Raw genomic sequence first — 5,000 nt, 5'->3', positions numbered from 1 at the left:
ATAACGCTAATAATAATAGTAATAATAATAGTAATAATGATAGAAAAAAACAGCTAAAGAGCATTTTCTTGTGGGACGAGTGAAATATATTTTTTTTTTGTAATTTAGGATTATTTAATAAATGGTTAGCCAATAATCCTATGCAGCCAGTCAGCTTTTTAAAATATAGAGATAATAACCAACAATATGAGAACATTATCAATAAATATATTTGATGATAATTGATTAAAAATGGAGTTGAAATCGAGCAGCCAGAGCCCGGATAAAATAGAGAGAATGATTACCTAAAAGGTAACACCGGCACTCTCCGCGGAAAAGAACTGGGGACCCTACCACGTACTCACTCCAAGAGCATCACAACAAGAAAACTACAATTAAGTATTATGCTGTGACCACGGCGGCTCAGACATGAACCTACCATTAAAAGAAGATTATGTTAATAGCGCTTCGGGCACACACGACCACACGACGACGCTACAACGATAGCGAGGTACTCCCGTCCTCCATCTCTAATGTACTGGAACATTCTGAGGAAGGATCTCCCTTTCCGGACTATGCACGTTCTCTCCTCCTTGAACGAATCCGCGCTGGCAGGAGGGACGCCGAGCATGCCTTCTACCGTTCACGAGTACGTTCGGACTTCCTGAGGGAGCGGCTCCCCAGACATATCTTCCAGCTCATATCCGACGTTGCTCATGATTCTTCCCGGTCCCTCTCCATCAACAATGGCCGCTCTCTCTCCTAGAAACTCTCCAGCCTCACCGCCCGCAGTCCTTGGTCCCGCTTCCTCACCGACGCTGTCACCAACCTATCTTCCCTGTCCTTGACCCCATCGACATTATTTCATCCTTTGACCGTTCCATATCCACTCACAGGAACTCTTTGCCTGATGTCTCTCTCCTCCGTGGTGCTTTCTTCTTGGCCCTCGAATCTCTCCTCCATCCTAACCCTATCATTCCCAGGCATTACCGTGAGGCCCTTCAAAACCTGCGCAGGGAGGACGTTACCATTCTGCCTTCTGACAAGGTCAACTCGGTGGTGGTCCTCTTACCTGCAGAAGGCCCAGGACCTGTTGGATGACGCCTCTACCTATGCCCTCTTGACCAGCGACCCCCGTGAACGCATTGCTACCTTCCACCGTCGCCTGAAAGAGATAGCAGCCTGTTTTCCGAAGGCGAATCTCTACCAGAGGTTCAAGGTCATCAGCCTTTGACTCCCTCATTTCTAAGGGCTTCCTAAAATCCATAAACCGGCCGTGCCTCTGCGCCCCATCATCTCCTCCCGGGGATCTGTGGACCTCTTGCGGCCTGGCTGGCGAAGTCTCTCACTCCCCTTCTTGGCACCTTCTCTCCTGCTCACCTCCGCCACTCTCAGGACTTCATCTCCCGCGTCCGTGGAGTATCACCGGCGATCATGATGAGCTTGGATGTTGAATCCATGTTCACCAAGGTCCCGCTTGATGACGTCCTCGCTTTCCTTCAGACGACGTCTTCCTCCAGCTGATTCGTCTGTGTGTGGAGTCTAATTCTTCTGAGCTTCTTCCTTCCATCTCCCTTCGTCCGTCGGTCTGGCTGAGGTATGTCAACGACGTCTTTGCTCTTTTGCCTCAAGGTCCTGCCCTGTTCTCGGATTTCCTGACGCAGCTGAACTTTCTCTCTCCTTCCATCCGTTTCAAGGTGGAATGGGAGGTTGACAACAAGCTCCCTTTCTCGGACACCCTAGTCCATCGCTCTGCTGACTACTTCTCCTTCTCCATATACAAGAAGCCTATGCATAGTGGTACGTACATACACTTCTTCTCATACCATCCTCTCCATGTTAAGAGAGGTATTGCCACCTCGCTGTTCCTCCGCGCCCTTTGCATCTGTGAACCCCAGTACCTGGATGGAGATCGACTTCCTGCGTCGCTCGTTCTCCAAACTGGGCTACCCTGGTCATGTTCTCGACATCGCGTTATCCAGGGCTTGGAGTACTTTCTACCAAGACTCTCCTAAAGAGACTCCTCACCTGCCCGTCCTCAGCCTGCCCTACACTGAGGAGATCTACTCTCTCCGTCGCCCTCTTCACCCTCTCAACTGCAGGCTGATATTTTGCCAAGTGAACACTCTCCGTCGCAACCTGGTCCATACCAGCCCTCCTTCTACCTCGAAGGTGGGCACCTATGCTGTTCCTTGTGCCTTCTGTGATAAGCAGTACTTTGGCGAAACAGGCGCCAGTCTCACCAAGCGTCTGTCTCAGCATAAGTACGCTGTATCCAGGGGACACAACAACAACGCCCTCTTTTGCCATCAGTGAGACACAGATGAACTGGTCAGCGGCGCGGATTGTCTTTCCTCCTGCTGATGTCCACGCCCGCAGACTGGTGGAATCCTCCCTTATAAAGCTGCTGCCTAATTTCAACTTGAACAACGGCTTTTCTCCTGCTGATAGTCTTCTCGATTCACACATCCTCCCGTATGCCGGCCACACGGCGCATAGTCCGCCCGATCCTCCGACCTGATGTAATCTCCCTTTCCCTCCGTTCGTCTGTCCTCACCTGCCCCGTGTTACCGCGTTGCCTCTCCTCTCTCTCTTTTAAACCACCTCCTCTCCCTTTCCTCTTCAAGCCTCCGGGCTAGTACAGTGGTAACGTGTCGGCCTCTCATCCGAGGGGTCGGCGGTTCGCGCCCCACCCAGGCGCGAGAAGTTGCAATTGTCGCCCAGAGGTTACTGCTGTGGCTGGGCACCACGGCGGGTAAGGACTAGGTTCAGCCGAGTCAGCACCAGCTGACACACGTGAGCGAGTCGGCATAAGTCGACACAGGCCAGGCGCCCCTCATGGCATAGCCCGGGCGAGGCTAAGCTTCGCATAACGGACTTATTCTTTTCCTTTTCAGACCTGAAGATGGAATCCAGGTGGATTTCGAAACTGTAGTCTCACTTTCAATAAATCTAGTTTTTGTATTTTGGGGATTTCTTCCATAGTATCAGCAAGGAAGAGTATTTTTCCATTCAATGATAATAATAATGATAATAATAATAACATTGATAATAATAATGATTATTATTATTGAAAAAAAAACGATAATCATCATCATCACAATAATAATAATAATAACAATAATAATGACAATTATAATAATAATGACAATAATAATAATATTATTAGTAATAATGACGATAATAATAATAAAAACGGTAATGATAACGCTAATAATAATAATAATAATAATAATAATTACCATTATTATTAATATTATTATTATTATTATTATTATTAATTATTATAATAACCCCAGTAATAATGCTAACAATAATAATAATAATAATAATAATGCTACGCCAGTGGGTCTTTGTCTCTGTGCGAAACATGTGTTAACATGAAAAGGATGACCTGGGCATGTGTTAATATGAAGGGACCTGGGCAAACATGACGCAGCTGGCTGTGTGCGGAGGAGCGGAGGAACAAGCCGAGAGACGCAGTTGGGTGCTGCTTCTGTGAAGATCTCGTGTGTGCCCTTGTGACCTGATGAACTTTGTGTTGCCCTGTTATAAGCTGTATCGTGCAGTGTGACATGCTGAGTTTCCATCTTCACAGATGCAAGATTGCTCTGTAGCACCTCAACAAGTTGGCAGAACTGTTCCTCTGCCTTCCTTGCCTGCATCTCGACGAGATGGTGCGCCTGCTCGCGTGCCCTCTGTGCCTGCTCTTCTGCCCTTTGTGCCATTTCCTCCCTCATACCGGCCAGCATGGCAGTGATCAGGTCCATCTGGCTCGGCTTCACCTCCCTCGTGCCTGCCTCAGTCATAGCCTCCTCTCCCTTATGGCTGCCGCCATCATTGGACGACATGATAAAATCGGCGCTCTCACTGATCAAATATCACAAATCCCACTCCTGACACCATTTGTTACGCCGACCGCCTCATCTCTCTGCCACCAACACAAGGCAGGCTAGGCAGACGGCGTGCTATCCACAGGGTCGTGAACACTGAACAGCTCCAAGAGGCACCGAGCACCACAGCGTCCCAGAACACCAGGAGGGGAAACGCCACGTGGCGAGGCACCGTCCCAGCTGGCGCAGGATGTGGAGGCGCTGGTAAGGAGGTCGTACCCTGCGGCTGCGGAAGAGATGATCGTGGTCCTGGCCCGCGATTTCTTTGTTGACGCTTTGCAGGACCAGCAGCTGCAAATCTACGTCAAGCAGGCACACCCTGAGGACCTGCAGCATCCGAGTGCATGTTCTAAGACTAAGGAAGTGGTACAGGCGGAAAACTCGGACAGGCTGGAGAAGGGGGCCGAAACCCAGCTGTCCTCGGTTCCCGGGCCCCAACTTGGGTAAGCTGCCGTCGAACCATCACGATGCAGGTGGAGGGCTCAATAGATGGGAAGCCATGCCGCCTGACAGTGGACACTGGGGCTGAGAAGACCCTAGTGGGGCTGATATGTTGGCCACTATGCAACTTCTAGACGCACCACAGAGACTGTGTGGTGTCACGGGGCATTGTGTGCAGCTCAAGGGGCCAGTGGAGGCTCGTATTGGCGTGGGCAGCACGGTGCAGCGGCTACCGGTGTATGTGGCCGATCTGGACGAGCACTACTTGCTGGGCCTGACTACCTGACGCAGAGTAAGGCGTGTGTCGACCTTGGACAGAAGCTGGTGAGGGTGCACGGTGAAGATGTGCCCTTGCTTCCAGAGGTTGGCTGTGCAGAGGTAGTTACGGCTGAGTGACTGCACATTGCCCCCAGGACAGAGTCTAGAATCCGGTGTCGACTGTCAAGAGTGATGCGTGGAGTAGAGGGCCTCGTGGAGCTCATTCAAAACCTGCAGCTGGCTGATGGCGTAGCGGTTGGGCGGAGCCTTGTTGGACCAGGGGAGGGGTTAGTTACAGTGTTGGTAGCTAACTTCTCCGATAAGGCCCAAAAGATGCTAGTTGGTGCAAAGCTAGGCACTTGTGAGGAAGTGGAGCATCTAGAAGAGTCGTCGAGGAGCAAGGAGTTGGTTGGTGTGGGGCCGTTGCCT

At 50.5% G+C, this 5,000-nt stretch overlaps 1 pseudogene; it reads right to left on the bottom strand.

Moving 5' to 3' along the window:
- Window positions 1-4,693, bottom strand: part of LOC119576456 — a 9,095-nt pseudogene extending 4,402 nt beyond the window's left edge.
- Between the last annotated feature and the right edge of the window lie 307 nt (window positions 4,694-5,000).

This window comes from Penaeus monodon, chromosome 8, assembly GCF_015228065.2.
Source record: "Penaeus monodon isolate SGIC_2016 chromosome 8, NSTDA_Pmon_1, whole genome shotgun sequence".
NCBI lineage: Eukaryota > Metazoa > Arthropoda > Malacostraca > Decapoda > Penaeidae > Penaeus > Penaeus monodon.
This window is presented reverse-complemented; position numbering and strand designations above follow the sequence as displayed.